Source organism: Rhea americana, unplaced genomic scaffold, assembly GCF_003343005.1.
Source record: "Rhea americana isolate MKP2758 unplaced genomic scaffold, rheAme1 scaffold_177, whole genome shotgun sequence".
Lineage (NCBI taxonomy): Eukaryota > Metazoa > Chordata > Aves > Rheiformes > Rheidae > Rhea > Rhea americana.
This window is the reverse complement of record NW_028185894.1, coordinates 782,918-809,097: the sequence shown is the minus strand read 5'-3', so window position 1 is coordinate 809,097 and position 26,180 is coordinate 782,918. Positions and strand designations below refer to the sequence as shown.

Genomic DNA, 26,180 nt, shown 5'->3' with positions numbered 1-26,180 from the left:
GCTTATAAATAGAGCTTCGAGTGCCCGTGATGTCACGGACCGCGAGGGCGTTCAACTTGTGATGTATTGCTGCGGCTCAGGGCTTGTTCAGAGCTTCGTAATCTACAGCTTGCTTGCGGCCTGTGCACCCGCTGTTATCGTAAGCYGCTGCCATTTCGAGCAGATACGTAAATGCTGCCTGGAACTGAAATGGTCAACAACAGATAAAAGGCCTAACTTCTTTCCTGGTTTCTTGCTGTATTATTAACCAAGGAGTCTATTGCCTAAATTAAGGCTGCATACAGCGCTGAGGAATACAAGTGCTTTCCTCTGTGTGCCATTTTTGCACAAGAATACTTGTAGGTTTTTCGAGTGTTTGTGCTCAAGTGTAAGTTCCAAAGTTTGTTTTCTCATGAAGATTTGATTTATTCAAAGACGTGTTATTTCCTTTTCAAGACATGTTATTTCCTTTTCTTCAGTGCAAGATTGTTGCCTTTGTGCAACATTTCCTAGAATAAAAGTGAGAGCTCATTTACAGAATTTAATGAAAGAAGAACTGAGTCAAGAAGTTCAAGTACACACATGCACGTAAACTGCTGTGCCTAAAGAGCAATTTGCAAGACCAGAGTTGGACAATGTAAAAGATAGGGAACAGTTTAGTATTCAGRTTAATTAACTTAAGTAGCATCCAAAGGTTAAGTCATATTTTCAGGGAGCAGGATCTCACTCACTTTGGCCATGTTTTGGAAAAAGTCACAGTTATGGCTGTCAGATTTAAATATAGGCCAGTATAAACCACAGTCATTAATGAATCCTGAATGCAACCATTTTAAAATTGGATAATTTTCTGTCCCCATCACATCCCTTAATCTTTCTGAGTTCCAGGGGAGACTTGATTTMTAATAACCCAGCCACAGAGAAAAGCACCCAGGCAGAAACTTACTGAAAGAACTAGAGTTGTCCAACCACACTGGTCCAATTAGATGCATATAAAAATAGTGTAAAAAAAAGAAAAGAAAAAAGAAAAAGAAACTACTTTTTAAAAGTTATGTGATTTTATCCAGATATCTAAAAATTGGCCTAGAAAAAGGGTGGCAGGCAAGAGGGCGACCACATTATTCAGAAATGACAAAACTGGAAAAAAATTATGCTGCCACTCTTCATTGAATATCAGTAAATCTTACCGCTAGATTAGCAAGTGTTCTGTAGCCGAATTTGCTTTAGAGCAGGGCTGAACGTATTGTCATGATTAATTCCCTCTTTTAAAACCTCAGATAAGTCTCACTATACAGGCCTTATATGGAGAAGAGAAGTAATTAGTCCTGTAAAATGCCTCCGTCTACACTTTGCAGTTTCACAGTTTGTCATCTTGGAAGCAAAACCAAGTTGCCTGGAAAGCTTGGCTTCTGTCCTAAGATCAAAGGCTCCTTTTGTGCTCTCATGGCACAAAGTACCCTAAACCTACTACCGGAGCAAGATCAAAAATTAGTTGTCAGTGTAATTTGCATGGAGGGAGGGGACACACACAAACCAAACATGTCTGTATTCAGCTAAATGTTCGTTTATATTAACTGAAAGACTTGCGACGCTGTAGTCACTGCTGGATTTGGGGCAGCGTGCAGGTGAGATGGTTAAAGGTGCATGAGAAGTCTAGTCTGTCACAGTCTTTTCTGTGCAGATTTTGCATTTTGTATCTAACCTTATTTAGTAAATAGTAAGYTGGATATTGAAGATATATTGCTGGCTATAAGAGCGGTCTACTGTGCAGCTTTTAAGCARCATTTAGTCTGGAGAGGCTTAAACATATCCACAGGTGGCCTCAAGGCTGATTTTCTTTTTTTTTTATTTTTTTTTAATTGTGGACCTGCTTTTGGATATCTGAATGTTTTGAGATTGCTTTGGTGGAGATCGTGGGAGTGCCAGACACTCTCTGTCTCTGAAAAGAAGAGCMAAAGTGGCATGAATGTTAAGGAAGACATGTGTCTTTGTGCCAAGAAAAATGTATTTGTGTGCAGTGCTGCCGGTCCCAGGTGTTCAACTATCAAGAGAGAGGCCTCCAAAATTTAGAAGTCAAAGGATTATTAAATAACTAGGAAAAAATCTCTTTTTATACACCCTGGATTTGGGTGGCTTTGGTGCACACAGAAGTTACGTTTTCAGGGTTTGCTACTTAGTCACGACAGYTAGAAATGTACTTGTTTCCCTTCAAAAAGCCCCTTTGTAACCACTTGACACCAGGAACTGCCGTACTAAGGAAAATACTGAATATTGCAGAACTCTCCYGTAAGAACATCCAGATTATTTGCAACATTTATCATGCAGTGACTGGCACAGAGTAGTGCTGGAGGCTACCAGGGTGCTTCGAAGAAGTATTGCTACATATTTTCCCAAGCCTCGTCATCCCCCCAGGCCTGTGGTGGCGGGTGCCAGCAGAGCCTGGGTAATGGGCGAGCTGCTCCTGCGCTGCTGCAGCTCACCTTATGTCCCGAAATATTTTGGGTCTGGAAGAGTTAATAAACACTCATATTCATTTTTCCTCCTCCCTGATTAGATCCCGCGGGGGGGGGGGGGAATTCCACACGCCTCAACTATGTCATTAATCTCCCTAACAATAGAAATAGTATTTAAAAAATTAACTGTCTCCATGGGAGGGGTAGATCCTGGTCCACAGCCTGGAGTCAGGTTTCGAGTTGGAGCCTGGCGCCAGGGAGTGTGGCACCTTGTGTCCRGCCGGGTGTCCTGCGGCGTGGGGACGCCCTGCTATCTCCTGGCCTGGCCCCCTGCTGGGAAGGTGCCTTCCCTCGCTGGGGCTGTCGGCTCCCCGGCACTAAAAATGCTCCTCCGGAAAGGCTGTATCCGCAGCTGGGCTCGCGGGAGTGGTCCGGCCCGCCGGTGTTTTCTGTACACGTCACCATGGACCATTATGGAGAGAGAACCGGGAGGGCGACCTGCACACGTTGACCCAGCTCCTGCTCCTCCTCCTCCTCCCTCTGACTCAACGCTGCAAACAGCATCCTCGTCCAGCACGTGGTGTGCCTTCTGTCCGTAACAAATGGAGATGCTGGCGATTTTAACCCCCTCCCTTTTTTTTTTTTTTTTTGCTCCATGTTGCATAAACCCGGAGGCGCGTGTACTCCGAGTTTTGGGTGACAGCAGGGGGAGGTCTCGGCAAGGCGCATCCTCTGCCCGTGGCCGCGCTTAGGTGCTGAGCTGCGAGGTGCAGCAGGCTGAGGTCGCCAGAGCCCAAGAAGAACGGGGAGAAGGTGCAAAATGACACGCTGCTGCTTTTCGCCTTCTTTTCCCCCCAGAGTGGGCCTTGGCAAAGCTAGAATATGCTCTGGTTCTGCCTCCCAAATCAAGAGGSAAGTTCTCCTCCTCCTAACTAACTAGCAGAAAGAAGAGGCCTAAATGGCAATGAATATTGAGAGGGAAAAAAAGATGAGGCAAGACAGGTGGATATTACATCCAATGTTCGCCAATTTATTGTATTTCCTTTTTGTCTCCCTGCTTCCCCTTTTGAGATAGAATTGTCATCTGGAAACAAGGAGAAAGTTCATCTTCTTCTGCTGTATTATATTTATAGGGAAAGTTTAAAAACATATAGGTCTTCTTGAGGTATAATGTTAGTTCAGAACAGACCAGGACACTGGGTGCGTTTCCCCCAGCGGTYGCTCTAGGCGGACTCGTGTTGCTGAGCAGGAGCTCTTTGAATCCTTAGTGCAAGCAGCTACGCTTTTGCTTCCTTGCAACAGTTTATTCTGATGGTTCAATCAAAGGGGCATTAACAAACAGGCAGTGCTAAAAGCTGCTGCTCCTGCCTCATCCTGGAGCCCAACTCCAACACAGTGCTCTGCTGCTGAGAGGAGGACAGCAGTCTCCTCGTGAGGACTCAGTCTGCGTGGGCTTTGGCTGTGCTTTTCTTCTGTGTGGCTCGGGTTTTTGCACAGGATGGGCAGCCGAGCTCTTTCTACCTCCCATCTACCCCAAGATACCTTTACTGCAGAAAACAATGATGTGATATAGCCATATCTCATCCTAGGAAGCCACAGAGCTTGCAGGAATGTGGAAAAAAAATGTTTTCTCTCTCTCTCCTCCCTCCAATCAACTGCATCAGCAAAAACTTTAATGTAAGTGCAGAGATATGGGCAAAAGCAGCAACAGAAGTGCTTTTACTTGTATGGCCAATTATTACTGCCTGAGAACAAAAGTGGCATGTGCACTACTGAGGTTTTCTAGGATAACATCGCCCCTGTTGCAGTACTTTGTTTGGTGGCGGCAAAGAAACGAGATTTGAAACCACGCAACCAGTGGGGCAGAAAAGTAGTTTATTAAAAACTGCAGCATCCTGCGGAATGAGGGAGCTAAGTTATAGGCACCTAAGAAAAGCATTTGAGCACGTGTTGATGACTTCCATGTGCACATGGGGCCTTTCTAAAAGGAGCTTCACGATAGCCCACGTATGTGGGTTCTCAGCCCAGTTTTCCTAAACTGGGACACCAGGGCCTCATCAGGCCTTTCTGGCTGACAGGTGCCAACAGTGACTGCGAGTGGCTGACTCAGTTTCAGCCCAGTGGCCTCCTGAAAATTTCAATATGTGCCAGATACAAGAAGCAACCTGTCCTGCAGGTATCCCTGAAAACCTAGATTGAGGCCAGTAATTCCTGGCATGCAGGGCACTCATCAGTGCACCGAGGCTGAGTCACCGCCAGTCCTCACCAGACCAGGTTTTGAATCAGTGGAGAGGATCTGCTGTTTATTATCTGAATCCTTAAGCTCTCTATCCCTCCATTTAGCTTTCTGCCGCTGTTTGGAAGAGCTGCTCATTTACTATGTTCTGTGCTTGGCTTCTTCATGCCACAGTCTGGAGAGGAGCAAARCCAGTGCTGCTGGCGGTGGGGCCAGGTGCTCTGCTCATGACCTTTTCCATGCTGACCTCCCTGGTCTTGCCTGGCAGCATTCATGGCCTCTTAGGACAACTTCGTTGCCAGCTCTGGGAGGTTAAGACAGACACCTCATGCTTCCTATAGTTAGGAACTAATAATAGCCAGGTTGGATCCTGGTATGAGAAAAGGAGAGGCTGCTAATACCCTTGCCTCAGTGCCCCATTACAGAAGAGGAATCCTCAAAATGCAGGTTAGTTTCAGCTGAGCACCTCTGCTGGACCGGGCTCTTCCTCGCCTTCCCTTTTAGCTGCCACAGCTCAGGAGAGAAGTATGTGATTCTTGCTTCCTCCTTCTACGAGCTCCTATCGGAAACACCACTCTGAGTGAGAGGCAGAGGCAGTGATTGAAACGAGAGAGCCAACTCAGAAATGCACAGATTTTTGCCCTTGGAGGCTGCCACAGCTCTGGGGAGGAAAACTGTGCCCCGCAAAATGCATCAGGATACGCAGCAAAACAGTGGCTATAGAAGAACTGTGAGAATTAGAAACTGGCTGGCAAGCAGCCAGAGGAGGTGACTGGCTTGTCTTGGGTAACAGGACTCAGAGGAGTGTTGTAGCATGGGTGTTACGTGACCTTCTACCCTCTTGCTCTATCTGCTATTTTTGGACATTTACTAAGATGAATGCCTCCAAGATCACTCTTGGGGATTATTGGGTGGTGATAGCTGGTTCTTCCAGCACAAACATGGCTGTGCTCCAGTGAGAAGTTTCTAGTGGGGATATTCTTTTATATGCATTCAGATCAACATTCATTTAAATGCTCTGCATTTTGCATGTGGGAGCAGGGCACCACAAACCAAAAAACACATGTCCAAATATTCTAGCCCCAGACATGTAAATCTAGGTGCTGGCAATATGTTCTCATTGTACGTGAGAATACTTCCCACAGCCAGATCTCCCCAGCAAAAACCATGTCTTGGGCAGATTGCATTTTTATTGCTTTGCTGCCTTGCTCAGATGATATCCCAATGGCTAAAGTTAGCTGCCTGAGTAATGGGGCTTCAGAATAATGGAGCCATTTGCTTCTGCCCAGGTGAACTGGTGTTTAATGGTCTGTACAAGTATATGACCTCTGGTTGCAGTCTGATCAGATATCGTAAACCCCTTGGAGTGGAGTCTTGCTGATAACAGAGGGGAATGGAGAGTCTTAGGAGGAAGGGTCAGGACCTAGGGTATCACCCAAAGTAGGGAGGATTGGTCAGTGGGTGACAATCTTATATGTCAAGGAGAAAAGGCCCACTGGAGTGCTAGCAAAATCTGTGCTCTGGACCATGTCATCAGTGAGCTGCGTAGTGGTGAGGTCTGGATTCTTCATCCTTTAGTTCTGATCTCCTTGATTTGTTTTTCCTTTGTGCTGTGTTAGCCTTGCACCCTTGCCAAGCCCCAGATGTTATGACTTAGTRCCCATTCCCTCAATTCCTCTGTTGCAGCCTTCTCCTCAGCCAGACAGCAGTGCAGGGCTAGAAGCATAACCTTCCTATTCACAGCTAGACGACTGCTATGGAGTGGAAGGCACAGGGTGAATGTAAGTCACTGATCATCATTAACTGAATCCACCAYTCAGATCTGTGACAGGAGGGCATCGCAGGCCTTGCAGAAATGAAAGGYTGCCTCACAGACCTATGCTGGCCTGGTTCATCAATACCAGCATTTTATTCAACACTTCCTTTAAGCTAACACTGCAGCTTAGACATCTTTGGTCATATAGYGCTGACTTGAGAAATGGTTTCTTTGGGGGCTTTTTATCATATACAGAAAAAGTGCGCAAACCATTTCTGGAGTATTTGACCTCATTTGCAGCCTGACAAGTGAGAGAGAGGCCATGAAGCAGAAGGAGAGTGATTGGGACTAGGAAGGCAGTATATAGAAATATAAGTATTTAGGACACATGCTGTCCCAACAACAGCAGCCTTCTCTAAACCAGGATTTCCCATCTTAACATCTTCAGGAATCCTTGGGTGTGGCCTGTTACTTGAAAGGCATTTGATGCACTTGTGGGGAGGGAGACAGCAAGAAAAAAACTGTTGATGTGCTTTTAATATGATGTTAGCATTGATTTTCACAGCCCCAGAGCCCATAGCTTTGTCTTACCCACACGGGGACAGAGAACAGGCAGGAGCGGACCTTGTGTCCCTGTCCTGCATGTGCTATAGGTAGCCCAGGGCTTCATGTCCATTTGAGTGCAGACRAAGTCCTGCAGGGAAGGCCCAGGTGTCAGTACTGACCAGCTCTTTCCGGTGGACATTCTGGCTACCCATCACCTATAATTGCCAAATTACACGTAGGCCCAAGGATAGTGGTCCCCACTATACTGCTGAACCCACTCTGACTCTGATTTTAGTGAAGCAAAGTGGGAGCTGAAATGCTAGGTGAAAATGCTAGGGCATGGTTACACAACAGGTTTGTGGCCAGGCAAGCATTTAAGCCAAAGCCCCCAAAATCCATGTTCTTTCTCTTAAGTTAGAGCAGTTTCAATTACTTGTTCAGATCTTAACCCCATAACAGCACAGCTAATTTGGGCCCATTACAGCTGAGAGGTGAACCACTGAGGCCTAAAACTCATTTCCTCAGACTGCTGGCAGTCGCTGGTGGGAATTTGCCAGCTAAGCACTGGTAGTCTGTGTTTGATTTAAACTGGCAGCCTTCTTGCTAAAGTCAAGGTCATCGGGAGTAGCGAGGGGAGGTGAAGAGGCTGTTACAGCATGCTGAAGCCACCCAGATGATCCACAATACACTTTGATTTCCCAGCCCATTCCCATCCCCGCTGTCATAACGTACATCTATGGGTTTAGGTTGTAACCCCAGAAGTGTTGCAACAAGTGGCRGCTTGGGACATACATCATTTGCAATTTTTGCGCAGTTCATCTTGTGAGCCCTCAGGGTTGTCCCAGGCACTCCAGTAATGTGGGCTGGACTACTTGGCTGAAGCTCCCAGGTAGCAGGTCATTAGCTCCTGCACAGCCGTAACCTGAACAGCCTAAATCATGAGCTCAAAGCCAAAACCTTCCTACCGAGGTGCCCCCCTAGCCTGAGCATCTGGGGCTTTAGTCTGGAGACCTTGGGATTCTGCCACAGTGCAGGTGGTTGGTGTGTGGGAAGGAAATGGCAGGCATCGCCGTCGCCCTGGCTCAGTCAGTTGCTCACACCTTTTTTTCTGGAGCGATGATCGGCACTCAGAACCTGACCCAGTTTCTGTCCCCTACCAACCACACAGGAAAAAAGCTTTGGGATTTCCGAAAGGCACTTGCACAATAGCTGATACTAGGTGAGCTGCAGGCCAAGGCAGACGCATCGACAAAAGTAGTGCTGGCACGTGTGTTGCAAGCGTGAGCAAAGTGCCTTGGCATTTTGTGTCATTCATGCTCAGAGAATGTTTTCCTCTTTCTGAATACAGTCACCTTTCCCAACAGTGGGGGAGGGGGACAGGCACGACTGTGGTGACAGTGGTATGACAGTTATGAGTGGGAATTGTGTGCTCGCTTGAATTCGGTTTATTCGCTAATGTTTATGTTACTTCTGTGCTCGTAGAAGATCTGTAAGTGGATCTACTACCCAGACAAGGCCAGGAGCCTTTGTTTCAAGAGAAGGGCTTTGAGCCGGTGCGGTGAGGCAAAATACTGTCCGTCTTGCCCAATTATGGAGCTTTTCCCTTCATATCAGACATCTGCTCTACATCTACCCAGAAGTTCTGATTAAAGTAACCATCTCTCACTGAAGACAAACCCTAATCAGCTGCAAACACAAATGAAGGCTAATGTATTTTCCTCTCTGAGGATGAAGAGGAAAATCAGTGACAAATACAACCAATAGACAAAGCCCACTCCTTAATAAAAGGCAAATATCTTCCAACCTGAAGACCTGGTATCTGGCTCACTGACAGAACCAAAAATAGGAACGGAGGAAGTGCTGGAAAATCCAAGAGAGCTTGGAGCCCCACATCCGGCTTGGGCCTAGGATGCATGCTCCTTGTTGCTTTAGGTGAAACACTGGCAGTCTCTCTGAAAGCCACCTGCTTTCTACCCATCTACCATGTCAGTTCTCAGAAAAGCTTGCTCCCAACAGCTTCCCCCCAAAATCAGCCTGTTAAGCCAGGCTTCATTTCTTCTCTCTCTGCAGACCTTGTCCCCATCAGAAGCATATTTGTCACCCTACAGAGGCTGCAGCTTTGTGTTCTCTAGACCTGGGGATAAGGAGCAAGAAAAAGTACAGCAGTAGAACAGGGAAATGAGAAAATGGAGCAGGAGAAGACAAGATAAATGGACAGGAAAAAATGAGATGACTGCCTGACCCTGGCCTATGCGATGGGGACATGAAGAGAGAAGGGGACAGTACTTTCATCTCTGCTAGAGAGAGAAGCTCTAACAAAACTAAGTGGGAGACATGGCAATTTTTGCTGAAAGAGCACTAAAATCTAAAATCACTAAAAAGGCTGAAAGATCACTAAAYGCTGTTATGAGAAGGGTGTCAAAACAATTCTCATCTTTGAGAAAGAAAGGCATAGGGATAGGCATGGCTCTGCAGAGAGAGCTGTACTCATTCTGCTCTTCACATTTTATTCCTTAGATTGCCCTTTCTTAATTATACAGTGGAATACATATATTTACAGCCCACTAGAGCTTCAAGTCATTGACCTGCCAGAGTGGCTAGCCCCAAAACAAGTAAATAATGGTGCTATGTGGCTAACACCCAAAAAGGAGCCGTAACAGCTCCGCAGGTCTCATTCCCACTCCTTGTCTGGAGGCATCCCTGTGTTGCAGCCAGCTGGGTGCAGGCACTGGGAGGACAGCGGTGCTGGTGTAAGTGGTTTGGTTGGCATGCCTTGCTCCTGGTACAGGAGCACATGCCAGAAAGTACCACTTCAGCCCCTGGAGCTGCTCCTCCAGCATGTCCTYGGAACATCAGCGACAGGAGCATCACAGCACCTTGTTCCTTGGAGGACTCTTTGCCTAGGCAGCTGTGTGGGCAAGCAAGCAGGATGCCTGGAGAGAAGGGCCCTTTGCTGACGTGTGGCAGCGAAAAGACTCTGGAGCACTGGAGCAAGTGGAAAAGAGAAAGAGTTGGAGGTGGGACAGGCTGTGGTCTCCCTGGGTGACTCATTGAACAGCAGCACAGACCCCATGCAAGTCAAGTGCCTCCGATCCACCACAGGGAAGCACAGAGGGGCTTTATATCAGCCCCCAACCACATGTGCACAGGGTCAGCGCGTGGCACTGCCCTAAGCAAAATGGGGTGCTACGGATGGGTGTGTAGCGGTCRGGTCCCCCTTTTTGTAGAAAAATGACTGTCACAGCAGGCATCGCTCTTCTCTTTGCTGCTCCAAGCTGCCCTTAAGGGTCGTGGGGAAAACCAAGGGAGGAGTCAGTTAGGGCAGTGCAGTGGCTGCCTGCGTCATGTAGCAACAGTGCACAGGCGGGGACACTTGCTGAGGCAGGGTCCGGCCAGGCAGGAGGCCAGAGGTGTATAGATCCAAGACTTAACAGCTTTTTCTGTTCCTCCTGCTCTGACCACTGGCATGAAAGCATGAAAAAGGCACTAGGCAAGGACGACTAGTCCTCTTCTTCTTCCAGTCAAGGTTTCTGCAGGAGACTGTTGCTCTTCAGGTCAGAACTAAACCAAGGAAGCCTCCTTGGAATAGGCAGAAAAGCCTAAAGACTTCAGCTGAGACTTGGTCTTATTCTTTGAAATTCCCTAGAAAGATTTAACTGAAGACAAATTTAAAATGGTCTGAACTGCATCGTGTCTGTGTGTCTTATCCAGGGGAAGTACAAGGCTGAGCTGGGTTATTTCCTTCCCCTTTTGGAAGTCCTTTTACCTTGAAGCCCTGAKGATGTAGGCAAGAGTAAAAATGTTCTCCATGAGCCCTGCTCCTTTGGCTTGTTGTCCTGCTGCGCATACCTGTGGAAGAGGYTGCCCTCCCACCTCCTTACCCCTCACCAAAGCTTTTCCTTTTTTCTTTCTTTTTAACCCCTGTTTTCTGCAGTGCATTTCAATGGGAAATACAGCCTGTAAATGTGTTGTCTTCAATCATCCTGCCCACAGCGAGCCAGGGCTTGTGGAGAGGAAATCTCTTTGGGCTGGGAATGTGTTAGCTGTTCGGTGCTGGCTCTCCCATGAAGGACTGGGTGCATTTTCCCATGGACATATTGCCTTAGAAGTGCCRTCTTCACTGTGCATCCACTCAGGCAAAGAAAATAGTTACAGTAGGGTAAGAGCATCGTTCACATATTCTCTCTTTCCTGCCACACACATTGCTTTATCTTGTGTTACAACTGAGACTAAATCTGTTGGAAACTATGTGTCAAGGCTGAATTATTTATAGTCATGTCAGACATTCCTGAGTTTATGGGTAAAATCCAGGATAAAGTATCTTGGAATGCTGCTGATGACAAGGATGTGTTTTGCCAGTCGGAGAGTGGACAAAGATGTGAGGTAGGCAAAAATGGTTTTTTTGCCAGTCGGAGAGGGCTTTTGTTGTTTTTGTGACAAAATCAAACAACATGCCATATTTTATGATTCCTTTAATAATCGCATCTATATTAATATGTGATATTACTATTTTGTCAACAGACTGCAACACCAGATAAAAGCTGTAGGAATATGTWTGTAAGTTTGGCTGGAGAAGGTCACAGTTTGTTCTCAGGCTGTTTGTTCTCTTCACTGAAATAAAATATTATTTAATGGAATGCTAGAGACACTACACTGCAGCTGAAATATGACCCATTAGAAATGCCTGAGACACCGTAATGAAAAACCTCAAGAAATTTTAAATTATTTCTCCCAAATAAAATAGTTTTTTTTAATCATGTTCGTGAGTCAGTTATGCATACAGATCTTGCTTTGTAGCTACCTATTTTCTTCATACGTTGCTTGCCCTTTTTAAAAAAGATAGCACAGACCTTATACTATAAATTATACATGTGCATATAGAATATATAATATTACCTTGTTACCCTGCTTATCCTTTGCATCGTTTTCTATTGAAGAATCCTCCAGCACTTGGAGTGCTCATCCTTGTATTTAAAAGCTGCTTGGCTTTAGTGGCTGCTCTCTCCTTTTCTCAAAATACTTAAGAACTCCACACATCTAAATTTTTTTGTCTCATTTTTCTCTATACACTGACGACTAAATTCTCAGATAGCTATTGACCAGCACATTCCCCCTGTCCACCACTAGAGGAAATTGTGATAGATCATGCCTTTGGGTTAGAGAAAGTCACAGAGCATTTGTGAATTCTTCCTCCCTGCTTTGGTGAAGAATTCTTGGTGTTTTTCCCATGTGGAGGGCCTGGAAAGTTGGCAGAAGAGTGATTAAATCATAGCTCAACCAGAGTCGAGAGGGAGGTTCAAGTGGCGGCTCCAAGGGCAGGGAGTGATAGCCTTTCACCCGTTCTAGTCATGTCATAGCAGAACATGCTTACTCTGTCACTCCCTTTAGAAAGACTGAAAAACTAGATCCTTTGATTAGCTCTACGTTTAGGCACTGATGTCCTCAAGACCCTGAGGTCCAAGGACAGACCACTGAATGGAGGGGTTAAATGAAGGATTGCAGAGTTGGAGTTACCACACAATAGATGAGACCAAAATAAAGACCCTCATCTCTTACCATGGGGACATCTGGATATCAGGGTAGATGAAGAAGAGGTATGTCTTAGACCTGAGTATATTAGCAAATCTATAAAGGAACCATTAGAGCTATATTGACCTGCACCACTTAAGAAGTTGGTTCATCTTTTTACAAAAATAAAGGCAAAAGGAAGCTAGACCAATTTGTTACTCATGTAATGATCTTCTCCCTTCAGGAATGTCCCTGAATTTGAAAAGTCCCTCAACAATGTTCTGCTTTCAACTGCATCAGTGCAAGCCTCTCTGAAACTGRTTTGATTTCTTTCAGTATAATCCACAAAAGATGCTGGCTCTTTACTGCTAAATGCAGATGACATTCAAGCTTTATTTCTTTTGAAGTGTCATTGATAGCTTTAACAGCTTATTAAGGAAAATCAGAGAGAACCAGATTTGGCCTTCCTGTAACCCATAGCATTGCTGGCTCTCCAGCAGAGCCATGTGACTTCTTATACGGAAGTGAATACTTTTCTCTAGGTTTGTTTTTCCCTTAGTGACTTTCTAAAGTGTAGTGGTGATATTGATAACGTGCATATGGATTAATCTACACTGGAAATTTTTGCTGGCTTACCTGGCTATATTTGGAGAACAGGAGAGAAAAATATACGTCTAACTCATATCACTGCTCACCCATAATTTCAATTATGCCTGGAAAAAAAAAACAAACAAAAAGCCCCCCAACTTCTTGCCTGTACAGCTTAGGCCATTTAGGAAACCAAGAAAGTGGCTCTTTTTCTGGTACAAATGGTATCTCATTGCTGGAATATTTTTGTCACAGCTCTAGCAATATATATATACACTGGAAAACCCCTTTCAGTGTYGACACACCCTAAAGGAACTGGGTATTCAGCTCCCTGAGAAGGTCATCTCGGTAGCTAATTCTCTCGGGCACATCTGAAATCACAGCTGTCTAAAGACTGAATTTTTCTCTTTTGAGGCATTGGTTCAGCAAGTTTCTCCCTGCCAAGAGATCTCTATGAACAACATGGCATCGTCTTCTCTCCTCTTCCCTGCACTCCGAGATGATCTACCTGTCTGTCACCCAGCATCCTGCTTTGTCTTTCAGCCAGATACCCCAAGCAGCAAAGCCGGGGAACAGCCCTGGGCTGGGCTGGAGAGGAAGTGCCACTAGCTCCCAGAAGGGCAGGACTAGGTTTGTCAACAGCAAGCAACAAAGCCCGTGTTTTCAACTGGCAAATAGAGGGATATTTCCCCATCGTGAATAGTCCTGCCCTTGTGATGCAAATGAAGTGGAAGATTTGCAGTGTTAAACCAGTGGGTGTAGATTTCACTTGTTTTAAGATACACAGATCCTAAGCCTTCTTTCTTTCTTTCTTTCTTTCTTTCTTCCTTTCTTTCTTTCTTTCTTTCTTCCTTCCTTTCTTTCTTTCTTTCTTTCTTTCTTTCTTTTCTGCCTCTGGAACTAATGCATTTAACTCTCAAAAAGGAGACAGCTTGCCTTGATGCTCATTTTCTTTTTTAAGTGAGCTTGCATATTTTTCTAGCTTAATTAGATCTTTCTACAGATAAAATCCTTGGAAGGGGTCCGCCCTCCACCCCTCATTCTGCTAGCTTTCTTGCTTGATTCCTTTCGCGTGTCCCTTCCCCAAGGAACATGTCTGAATGTTAGGTGGCTTTAATCGAAGTATCTTTGCCGCATATTCCTCTCTGCAAAGCTTGCCAGCATGTACGGTCAAGTAAGGCTGATCGACGGTGCAGGAGGAGAACAACGGAGGCGCCTTAACAAGGCCTGGCAAGACAATGCAATCAGTGGAGAGGACGCGAAGGCCAAGAGCTTCAGCCAAGGTCTCCAGGAAAATCTGCCGCAGGTGATTTTATTTCCTTAATCAATGATAGGAAACAGTTCGGCCCTGGGCAGCTGGTGATAAAGTAGGTCCCTCAAGACCCACCACCAAATGAAATAACCACATGGCTTGGGGCTGAACAGGCTGTTCTCTGACACACAGTTGTACCGTTRTTCAGGGAAGATATGACGAATTGTCTTTTTTCCCAGCAATGGAGTGGAGCTGGTAGACTCAAGTGCCGGCCTCTACAGCTGTGCCAGGACGAGGTGGTTGTGATCCTGACACAGAGATGCTTGCACACAGGAGAGAGTCCCTTCCTTCCCACGAAGGTCTGGGCTGCCAGAGACCAGAGACACCCAACCTCAGCCATTGGTCCTGCCAGCCTCCCAAGGAAGGACTGGGAGAAACAGAGTCTGAATTTCCCTCAACTCACCTCAAAAGTGTTTGGCAGGCAGGGGCAGCTCCAGGTGCTGCTGCCTGCTCTGCATGTCGGGAGAGCAGCTTGTCCCAGCCCTTTCCATCAGGCCTCCTCTACAGGGCTTGCCTGCATCCAGCTACTGAGGGCTCAGGTGCTGCCAGCCATGAGCCCCTCACCACCTTCTTTGCATCTGTGCATTCTCCTGGCATTCCCGAGGGGTTACAAACTGTTCTTATCCCTGCTTCATAGAATGGAGGTACAGAGACATTGCTGCCTATTTAATTTCCTAAGCGATGATGAGAAATTCAGAAACAGAACCAGGAATGAAACTTGGCTTTCCAGTTGGCGTTCCTCAGGGAGTGACCTCAGGGATTTTTGGTCCACAGGGACAAGACTATAGCCRATAGGACATAGCAAGAGAGTGGTTCAGGCAAAATGCTAAGGAACTGCAGTGGTCTGTGTTCTGTGAAGTTTGGGAGCAGTAGCATTATGCATTAGCATTACAGCTTCTGTTTAACTCCATCTATCATACTTGAAATGGCATTTACGCAGGCAAGTCTCTATGCCAAGGAGTCATGTTACAGCCCAGTTCTCTCCTAACCGTGTTCCTACATGTTTTTACCTCACTTGTGTACGCAAATCCAATCCATGTTACAGCTCAGGACAAATTCCTTAAAAAAAATAAGTTTGGTCTTATGTATACAAGCAGTAACAAACAATATTGCAACAGGATTCTTGGGCACATTCAGTTTTTCTGTGCAGAGATGACTGCCAATACCCATGACGATTACTGACGTGACATGTGCGCTATAAAGCAGGGAGACGGTGTGCTGACTTGAGAAGCGGAAGAGACCAGGCATTTGGGTGCTGGCATCAAGATCTTTTGTGTCTGGGCTGGGCAAACCACTTAGGCTGTATAGACTTCCTGCAGGTCACAGCTGGATAAACCAGCCCAGTAAGAACATGGCATTAATAGAGACTTAAATCTTCCAGTATCGCTTCTAGCAGAGCTATCTATACCCAGCACTATATGGGTCATGACAGATTTGACTTAAGGAGAAGAATGGGCACTCGGCATGCCTATCTCCCTGTCTGCTCACGTCCCTGCTCTCTAAGATGCTACCTGGGCTGCACGGGTGCCCAGCTGCTTATGAAGCAGTTGCTGAGCTGCTGCAGTTAACAGCCCCCTGCATTAAGGTAAATTAACACCAAGGTAGTAGGTTTTAAATGAAGAATGGTCATACTGGATCACTCTGAAAGTCTGTCTGGTCTAGTATCCTCTCTTCATTGGTGGTTGGTAGCAGATGCTTAGAGAAAACTGTAGGRAAAAAGGAAGCATATAATGGTATTTCTCTGGTATGCTCTCTAGTCTATGGGTACAGAGGTTTCCTGAAAGCTTCCTAAAATCATGCTTTTCAATAACCCTTAATATATCCACCATGACTTCATCAAATCATTTTTTAAGATCTATTTTTGGCATCCACAGCACTGCTGGCAACAAGCTCCAGAATTTAGCTATGCATTTTGTGAAGTGTTTCCTTTTGTTGGCTTTGAATCTGCCACCTCGTAATTTCATATTATGCCTTCTCTTCTGTATAATCACGTCACATGACAAAATTGTCTGACAGCCTTTCTTCAGTCACCAAGAAACTTTAAGCCAGGGTCTGATCTACACAGTTTCATGCCTGTATAACTATCCTGCTCGTGGCTCRTGTGTATGTGCTGGTAGAGGGGGGGTTGTTTTTTTTTACTTAACTAAGTCAATACCAATATACCTCCAAGTTTGGAGTCTATTATAACAGCCTAAATAGGTTTTCCGTTGTTTTCACTTTTCTCTCTTCTTGGAAGTGAAAGCCTTGCCAATGCAAAGCACCTCTCTATTACTGCTACTGTGCTCACTCAGTGAGCAGGTTTAGCCAGAAGAGCACATCTTTCCAGCCGCAGTTTTATTACAAACACTTTTACAGATTTTGGTACATTCTACCAGCGACGTACTTCTCCCGTGGAGGTGGCCTTGTCGTCAGGGCTGTGCTCCATGCCCGCCTGCAGTCCTGCAGGGAGAAAACAGGGCTTTGCTGGAAGAGTCGAGCCAGCAAGGCAACCCACCTGCTTGCTACCTGGACCGGTAGATAGGCCAGCAGAAGTCTTTGGTGGTAGGTACAGCCTTCAGGACTGAACTAGGCTAACAGGATGCAAGGCTGTCTCTAAAGTCATTTGAAGGAAAAAGCACAAGTATCCTCACGAGGCCCCCTTCTATGTTAAGGAATCCCATCACCCTGTAACAGCACTAATGACACAAGGTTCACTGAAGGCTTGTGCCCATGATTTGTGTGAAAAAGCCACAATCTCAAGTCCGTATTTGACACGTTGATGAAAGACTTGACTTTTTAGGGATCCTTTAAGTTTCTGTTAAAGGCAATGAGAGATACTGTGAGTTCTGCTCATTTGAAATTCAAGCCGTCTACTCGGGAGTCTAAATATGGAGTTAGGAGCTTAACTCCAGGCTCTTATTTTACGATATATTGGCCTTTGTCTCGGACTGTCTCAAAGCAAACGTGATCAGCTAACATCTGGCATAAAATTTTAAGTTATTTGCTAAATGTTACAGCAGCAGAGAACAAAGTAGAATTGTGGAAGGGTCAAAGGCGTAGATGAGAGGTGTCATTAAGAAGTGGTGAGATTTACCTATCAGTTTGAATATCTTTTTTTTATTACTTCCCTGTCTCAGTCAGTTATGCAAACACATTGAATCACATTTAATTGAACAACAGCTTCATTGTGAAACCTGCCATTCTTAGCTCCACTATAGAAAATACCTTTAAAAACACCACCCCCACTTTCCAGCACTGTACAGACAAAGAATCGCGGCTCATCTGCCACRGGATATGCACTACGTGTGGCGTTATCTTCAGCAAGTCTCGCTTTCCCCTCTGTGACGAACAGCAGACGGGGGATTGGCGTGCAGCGCATGCCGCTACGCGCAGGGGCTGCCCTGCCTGCAAATGGTCCTCRCCAGCCCCCCACTCTTTGTGCACCTCGTACGCGTGCGTCGGTGGCGAGCGGCGTCCTTTTGGCTGGTATCCCATCGCCGCAGACCAGGACTACGCGGAAGGGAAGGGAGGCGCTGCACAGACACGTGCGAGGGTGACCTTCGCGTCGGGTCCCCCGAGCCCTTCCCACGGTGGCCGCGCGCCGGGTCGTGCACGAGCGGGCACGTCTGCCGCWTCCCTGCAGCTAGTGCAAAACACCRTGTGCTCTGCTTGCCTCCAAYGTGGCCCGCTGGAAGCTTGCAGCATTCGCCACACAGGATCTGTCATACACATTTGATTGCTCTTATATAAATAAAAAGGATTAGCTAGCTCAGAGCATTCAGCCTACATTTCAAAGTTTTGCCGGTGAAGCAGAGCTGGATAGGAGCGTGGAGAAAAAACAAGCTTCTGAAAGCCCTGATGTTGACACAGTTATGTCAGCAAAAAAGCTCTTTTGTCTGGATAACTAATTTCCTTCTGAGGGATGCATTCTCTTGCTACTCTCAGCTGCAGTTTATATGGCCGTACTGGCAAACCCCCTCTCGAGGAGATCACGCAGTACAGAGAGGATAAGGGGTATGGTCCGGCTCCACGGTGACTCAGAGCTGCATGGTGCTGGCAGCTGCTCAGTCCCTGTAGTAGTCTGATGATCTGATGACCTTGGTACAATTCCTAGGAAAGGTGTGCATCTATTGCAAAGTCTAGGCTTGATGACAGCACAAGAGCAGCTTTGGGTCTGGCTCTGATTTTGGATCTTTAGTCTGCAGGATGCTGCARCTATGTGCTCAGAGTTAGCTCACCTCAGCTTATCTGGACTCCACCATGCAGTGTACGGTGTGATGAAACATGCAGTAGTTTGGGGGAGAGTGGATCGTCCTTTAGGTCGAGTGGCAGAGGCAAGCATATACCCAGGGTGCCCTCTGCTATGTAATATGTCTCCATGTCTTCCTCGGATATCAGTCCTCATAAGACTTGACAGGTCTAGTGTCAACATAAAGTTTACTTACCAGAGCAATCTAAAATGACTTAAACAAAGCTAAAAGTGACAGTTTAGTACAGACTTCATTTTTAAGTTGGTTATTTATGTTAGATCAACTCTTGTCCTGTGTCACAGTGTCTGACTTGAACCRCCCATTCTAGTACCTGGGTAAGGTCTTTCCTGGCTCTGTCACTTTTTGCTGTTTTTAAATACCTCAAGTAATCAAGACTTGTAGAAGCAGGCTGGAAACTTCTCTGGAAGGGTGGCATATCCATTCCCACTCTCTTTTTTTTTATCCTTTAGTCACTTCACTTTCAAAAAATTCACTTTCAGTCAAAATTGCTGAAAGCCTCATTTCTCCCAACCTGTGAGCTAAAGATTATGAAAAGCTAATGAGATTTTATTCATTTGCTGGAAAAGAATAATTCCAAATCTCTTCTATGGCAAATGAGAAAATTAGGCAAACGGCATTTGTCATAGACTCGGTTGAATATCCTATGATTTATTTTCAGCTTTGTGTAAGAGCACTATAATAGAGAACCGGGCATACATCCCTGATAGTTTAATGCGATTCCAACTTTGTTTCTACAGGGCTTGTTAGTGCTCAGTAGTTTTCCAGATATAGGACTGGCAGCCTGAGAAAAGAGATTGGACTCAAGGGATCATGGTAATGGAGAATGTGGGATAGGTCGATATCTATGAACGTTGCTAGAAAGGATCATGTCCACAAAATTCTTTTACTGCTCCCATGCAGTAACTATCCAGGTCCCTATCAGTTCTCTAGAAACTGTCTGTCTAGTGTGGYCAAGGTCAAGTCACTTTTCCCTATCTCTCAGTTTCTGCCTCAGTAAAAGCTAAGAAACAGTGCTGCTCTTCCTTACTAACATGTTTAAGATCCAGCACTGGAAACTTTCTTATATGAACATTCTGGGCATTACTGACGATCCCAGAGTGCTGAGAAAGTGCAACGTGGTAAATCTAGTCTGATAAGGCTAAAATATTTATGAGTGAATTATCTACCATACAGAGGCTTTTCTGCATTTTTGTGTCATGCTTATGTTTATGCTTTTTCCATCGYGTTGCCTAGCCTCACCTTGCCATTGGGAAAGGGGAAGAGAAGAGGCTAAATTCGTGGCTGAAGTAACTGCCTTGAAGCTGCCCATCAGGTTCTCCTTSAGATTGCTCTGGAGTGCTTGGATCAGGGACCATCCTGTAATGTTGCAGGCTTTGGTGTTCCTGCTCCAGCTGYGTTGCTAACCTGGCGAGGTAGATAAACGGAGCCGCTGCAAATCCTCAAGAACCTAGACGTAGCCCTGATAAGCTGAGAGAGGTGTTTGAAGGTATTGAGGGTATGGGAAATTTGCATTCATGTTGGCTTGATAATTTAAACCCCACAGAAAAGAACAGGCTTTTCATCCTTTTTTTTTTTTTTTTTAAGGCAGCTACAGACCAAAGCTGCATCATCAAAAAAAAGAAAAAAAAAGCAGTGACTGTAGATTTGCTCAAATATCTGTCGGGTTGTTTACAAAAAGAAAACTCCATTTCAATAGAAAACATACAATCAACAAAATGCCTGGAACGATTTGCCTGCAGCAAGTACCTGCCTTGTGCTTCAGTCAAAGGCAAGTTCTCAGGCTGCCTGAAGATGCAACAGAGTGAAATTGCCCTGTCAGTGTTATGGTGGAGGGGCAGAACAAAGGATCTAGGACTTTAGGACTTTAGGATCTCGGATTTAGGACTTTGCAGTCCTGAAGGACTGGGGCACTGCCATGAATTTTCGACACAGTGCTGCTTGCAGCCAGACGAGACACCCACTAGCTTGCTCTTCCTGTCTTGCCTCTGCTCTTCAGGTCTGTTGCAAAACAGGGTGTGAAAGGAGTAGATGCACTGTATGGTAGGGCTCAATTCACAAAACCCATCTCCAGCSGTGAGAGAAGGGAAGTGGAGGGGAAAGCTGCTTCCCTGTGTACTGGCATATATCCAGGCTCCTGGCTTCTGCTCCTGGCATTTCCTTTACATGATCCCAAGCAAGTCCCATCTCCTTTCTCTGGAAAGACTTGTTTACAAAAGAAAGCTCAGAAGAAAAACTGTCTAAATGAACAAAACCCATGAATTTCAAACAGGTGGATCAACTGCATTAAACCACTAAGTGGATATTTCTACTAAGAATTTGGTTGGGCTAACTTAAGTGTTTTTCAATTTGCTTTGGAGGTGAAGTAAACTGCAGAAAATAAACACATCTTTCAGTAAGAATGTCCACATGGGGCTTTAATATAATTTAGTTACATTTTTTAAAGTTCATTTAATTTGCAGAAGTTCCTCCAAATCGGGTTTCCAGAGCATCTCCATGTCGTCAGACCCACAGTTTCTCCGACTGATGAAAACAGGCAACTTTCTACCCTAGAAAATTGGAACTGTTGGATTCAGTTCATTAATATGTATCACCTACATGAGCCCCTACCCAAGGCAGCAAGATGCCTCTTCTGCTCTTTCTTTTGCCATTAGTTTCCCGTGTGCCTCAAGTGCCCCTCCAGAGAACTATGGGTAGTAAGGATATGTATGAATCTGCCTCTTCGAAGGTGCTCTGAAGCCCAGAAGGGAAAGCAAGAAAGACTTGCAGGTCTGCTGGAAGCACCTGAATAGGGTGGCTTTCCTGTAGCATTTCCTTGTCAATATGGAGCAGAAGTGGAAACTTCGGCTGCAGCAGTTTCTTGGAAGCTTGATCCCTGAGGTAGCACAGAATCAGTAAGGTTGGAAGGGACCTCTGGAGATCATCTAGTCCAACCTCCTGGTGCTGGTTCCACTGGGGCTTGAACCCAGGATCTTCAGCATGTAAAGCAGATGTGATAACYACTGCACTATCCCGCTACCCCTGGAAGAACTGAAATAACAATTTCTGTCCAGTGCTTCAGACGTTTAATTCAGAAGTCAGTGCAAACATAGCTSTTCTCAGTCATGCACACCCTAGAGGTGGGCCTAGAAGGAGGCAGAAGTTATATTAAACTAGAGTCACGTGAGCCCTCCTCATCGGCGTTTTCTGAGAGACTGGTGACATTTAAAGCTCCTTGAGAAAACTACTTGCTTTCCACTTACAGCAGGAAATTCATCCCTCTGCTTGTCAGAGGAATGGAGCACACAAAGCCGTCCTGATGCCCAAACGTCTGCCATCTCATGTATGTCCTCCCAGAGAATGAATATACATCTTTGTCAGGAAATACTCCCTCATCGGTAAYACTGGGTCAGATACTGTTACAAAGGCATCAGATTTAACAGGACGCCCATCTTACTTACCGCACCAGCCTGGTACCAGATGGTGTTTTGAATAAAATGCAGACCAGGGCCTTTGCTAGCCCACCCATARTTCAGTGAGCTGGCATTCATAAACTGATGCAGGGGACTGGCAGAGTGTGTCTTTTAGTGTGGCTAGCACCTTGTGATGGTGCGGTGAGGAAGGAGGCCGAGCCACCGAGTTGCCGCGGGTGCCGTGCAGGCCACCTCGGTCGGTTTTCTCCCCTGAAAAGTGAGATGCAGAGTAGTTCTTGCGGGCTACGAGGCAGTGCGCAAAGAAGGAGCTCGGTGTCAAAAGGTTCAGAGCTCTGTATGTTTTTTTGTTACAGGCTGGTATGCTCTTTGGTGTTGCTGGCAATTAGCATCCTGACCGCTCAGCTGCCCCAGCGATGGTAAAACGGACGCCTGGTTGGGTCCCTCACTCATTGGATACACTGGCATGGGTCAACCCGAGCTACTGGCTGCCGGTCACCATGGAGGAGATGTCTCATACAGGGTTCGATGGACCCTTGGCACGTTCCAAGCGTGGCCGGTCCTACACATTTGTCATGTACAAAAGCGGTTTGTAATAGGGCTGTTCAGCCAAGGCCATTTTTGCCGCTCGGTGTTCGTTTGCGATGTGCTTTGGACATCAGGCGATAGTAGCTACTGTTTGATTGCTGATAGCAACTGCTGGAAGATAAAGGTAGGGAAGAAAGGGAATTTCTGTTTGGCCCCCAGTCCCAATTGCCTGGGGACAGCTTTAACATGCAGTAGAATAGATTTGCATGTWTGTCTTTCTTCCTAGGCTTTCTTCTGTGTACAAAAGAGAAACCAGGGGAAGGCACAGCTGATTCAGTGGCAGGGCTGCCTCTGTCCAGGCATGCCCCTTCCTCTCATGTCAGTGCTAAGTGGGTTTACRGTGGAAAGGTGAAACACCGGAATGCTGTTGTGACGGATGGTATCTGCCTTGTTTGTCTACAGGTTATTAGGTAACATATCTTATGTATATTCCTTTACAAGGCTGGGAGCAGAAAAGGTGGCTCTTCTTCAGCTTGTGTTGGCCACTGCAGTCTAGTTGGGGAAGCTCTTTGGAGGATGGCGASGTGGTGCCTTACCATCTTTCTGCCTCATTCAGTTCAGATAAAACCTGGCTTGTAAATGTAAAAGCCAGTTTGGTCTCCTGAGAATCTTTCCTATGGGAAAAACAAGCAAACAAAAAAAAAAACAAACTCATGTAATTCAAAACTCTAATTGACTTGAGGTCCTGTCATGACAGTTTGCATAGATCAGGGGAGTCTTGGCATGAGTTTTTTCCCCCTGAAGTGCTTGTGTTATACAACTGCTAGTGTTTAAATGACAGAAAAGCAAAGTTATTGCCTTCTGTAGGTAATAGCAGCATCATACCACGAGCTGTCTTCCTCTTCCTGTACCTTCGCTGGACCAGACAGTTGGTGAAGTGGTTTGCTTATGATATTCCTTCCCTTGGCCAGAATTGATAGTTTCCGAAAAATAGCTGCTGGATCTAGAGACAGGAGTGACATAAGCTCCCAACTTCTGTCATGCCTGCGTGGAGTGGGTCAGCTTTGACTCRGCTCACGCGCAGATGTCGGTGTCAAAGGCAGCTTGGCCAGCCGAGCAGGAAGGCAGAGCCATGGAAAGCTGAGGCAGCATTTCAAAGGCACGCAAGCACCTCGAAATACAACCTGAGGCCCGACCAGATTTTCAAGTCACTGAGTGTAAGGGATAGAAGAGAGGTTCTCCAGTCAAAATAGGTCTGCTTTTTAAATTCATTGCGTTCTTTTGTTTCAGGCGAGGATTGAGCTATCCAGCAGCTTTGGTCATCACAGGACACTGCACTGGAACCAGACAACTCAAACCAAAGCAAAGACCAACAAGAGGCCCTCCGTGGACACCACTGCAGGGGGATCTGCATTCAGCAGGTAAGAACCTCAGTGTGGACGACACTGATTAATCTTTAAAATTATCACAGGCACATGGGCTGTTTCAGGGAAAAGACCTCCAGTGAGGAAGAGGAGAAAGGCCTCTGGAAGGCGCCTGTAAATCACTTAGCATCCTGCCTTGGCCCTGACCAAATAACTAAAACAAGATGTTTAGGAACAAGTCGAACCTAACTTACCCATTGCCACTGCCAGCTCCTGTGTGGGGCTGCTTAGATAAGTCTTGCTCCTGATGGCTAAAGATAGAAATGTTTTTCCACTCTGATCTCTTAAAAAAAAAAAAAAAAAAAAAAAAAAAAAAAAAAAAAACTTTATTAAAGCAAGCCTCAAAATAGTTTCAGAGTTTACTTAGTTCTTGTTCTTCAACTTGGTTTAGTGCTGGGAGTCCAAGAGTGGCTGGCCCTGGAGACAGCAGCACTGTAACTGGGACAGGTGAGCAACTAATCCCCCCATACGACCTGCGGTCGGAGAGCCCCACGTGAGCAGTGAGCAGAGGGAGCGGGGAGCAAAGCCTTACAGCCTTGCTGCCAAGAGAGAAAACTAGCCCCATCCTGCTGAAATGGCGCACATGGCTGCTGTATCCAGTGGGAACTGATCCATTTTGTGTGGACCAACAGATAAACTCCAGGGATGATGCTGAGCCAGTCCCCTCCAGCTGAAGAGCTCCTTATCTCACCCCATAGTCTTGCAGCTGGTGGCCGGGCCAGGGGCGCACGCTGCTGCCTGYGTGGGTGACCGCGCTCCAGGAAGGTGCCTGCCACCCACCAGGGCTACTGGGTGCCTGCTGGGGCAAGCGTACCACTCATGACTGTTCCCCACTAAGTCCCCAGTAACACTTCTTCCCAAAGTGACCGTCACTTCTAGATGCGCCAAGCAAAACAGGGTGGWTTTCCTGCCAGAAGTCATTTTCATATTATTTTCAGTGAGGAGACTAGAGTCATGTTTTTCSTGCGTTGGCCCAGAAGAGAAATTACCATGAAATGGTTTGATTCCTGCTACCTTAACAAGTACCCTTTGCTTCCATCAGAACAGCGTGGAGATGCTGGCAGGTTTCCCTGCCTGTGGTGGCGTTTGGGCAGAGGGACCCTCCGCCTGCGGTGCTTATCCTGGGTAGCAAACACCAGGCGCAYCGCCCCGCTGTCTGCTACGCATCCCCCTTCTCCATCAGATCACCCTCTGGGTCTTGCACCCCAGGTCCAGTTCAACCTGAAATCAGCCTTTTGGTAACGATGGAGCAACATCAACTGGAGTCTGCTGGGATGGGTGCAAAATTTGAAGTCGATGGTTGTGGCAGGGCAAAACTGCTCAGCTCACGTCGGTTAAACCAAATGAGGTCTACAAACTTCTCAACAGGCTTCCGTAGCTAACCCACTCAGAGGTCTCATCCCATGCAGACACATGCCCCTCTCTCTCCATCCCCAGTGGCATGGGGTACCAGCACCCGCTCCTGCTCGTGCACCCCTCCTGCTGGAGACGGCGGTGCTGCAGCTGCAGGGGTACCCRCGCTGCCCTGCACCACCGGTGGGGACACCACCTGGGCCAGGGTCCCCGTGCCCTCTTCAGTGTGATTAGTATTGGGCAAACACCCTGGCACACCATTTGGGCATTTCTGTCTACACTGCTGTAATACCCCTCACCCTCTCTCACCTGCTGGGTGTGCTGCAGGCTGGGTGCCAAGCTCTGGAGCAGCTGCCCTTTTCCAACCGTGGGGTGTACCAGCCGGAGGAGGCCCACTTGCAGCAGCAGCAGCCCATGAATAGCAACTTCTTAAGGCCATTTTTTGCACACTTCTGTCACCTTATAATTAACAGTTACTCCCGYGGTCCGTGAGACTCCCTCCTCCCAGCTTGCCTCTCCCCTCTCTCAAAGTCTCCACATGTGACCGTCAGCCGCCTGGTGCGACTGCCCTCATTTCACCTCCCTGCAAATACTACTAATGGGCAGAACAGCCACCAGGTTGGACAAATCCCCACTTTGCTCTGCTCCTGCCCGAGCCATGCCATAGCCTTATCTCTCACCATGAAAACAGAAGTAATTGCCTGTCCTTCTTGCGCACTGTAGAGAGATGCCTCACTTTGCCCTAAGCACTTTGACCGAGCTGCATAAGGAGGGAGTCCCCAGATACAACTGGGATGTCATCATCTGATGACTATCCAAATCCACCAGGGAAAACCAGATGCT

At 46.5% G+C, this 26,180-nt stretch overlaps 1 long non-coding RNA gene across 1 annotated transcript in view; it reads left to right on the top strand.

The window, feature by feature from the left end:
- LOC146597819 (uncharacterized) overlaps window positions 1-25,532 on the top strand; it is a 35,608-nt gene extending 10,076 nt beyond the window's left edge. The window contains exons 2-3 of the long non-coding RNA XR_014895392.1: window positions 23,851-23,981; window positions 24,391-25,532. This is a non-coding gene — a long non-coding RNA (uncharacterized LOC146597819). The remainder of the gene's footprint in view (window positions 1-23,850; window positions 23,982-24,390) is intronic.
- Window positions 25,533-26,180: the final 648 nt, after the last annotated feature.